This window comes from Cicer arietinum, chromosome 7 (genome assembly GCF_000331145.2).
Source record: "Cicer arietinum cultivar CDC Frontier isolate Library 1 chromosome 7, Cicar.CDCFrontier_v2.0, whole genome shotgun sequence".
NCBI classification, from domain to species: Eukaryota; Viridiplantae; Streptophyta; class Magnoliopsida; order Fabales; family Fabaceae; genus Cicer; species Cicer arietinum.
Window position 1 is genome coordinate 16,383,338 of NC_021166.2, and position 512 is coordinate 16,383,849.

Consider the following 512-nt stretch of genomic DNA (forward strand, 5'->3'; position numbering starts at 1 on the left):
TTCCACATTGCTTAACGATTTAAAGGAAGGGGGAGATGAAAGCTATGTATATGACATTAGTTATTTATTACAAATCGCACTCGTTAGAAAACTCTTTAAACTTGTATCAAATACTTTTCTTTTCTCTTATACTCATGAGTTAGAGTGTTGTGAGATATTCAAATATTTGTTTTAGATAATATGGATGTGTTGGGGTCTTGGGGAGTTTGAGAGAAGTCTAAATACAATTATCATGGTGTTATTATCAGAATGTCATTAGTCAACAGTCGTAGTTTTTTCTTCAATTTTGGAGTTTTCGTGTTATATTATTGTGTTTTGATTATGTTCTTTTAATTTCGCTATGTTTTTCCAACAAAATGTTCATCAATATTATATGTGTTGTTATTATAAATAAGAGAGAGATTGCTATAATCAAGTTGGTTTTAAGAACAATGACTCAAAATTTGTTTTGATGATAACAATGTTCAAAAAGAACAATTTATCCATCGATATATATGTTAAGTGTGTAGGGA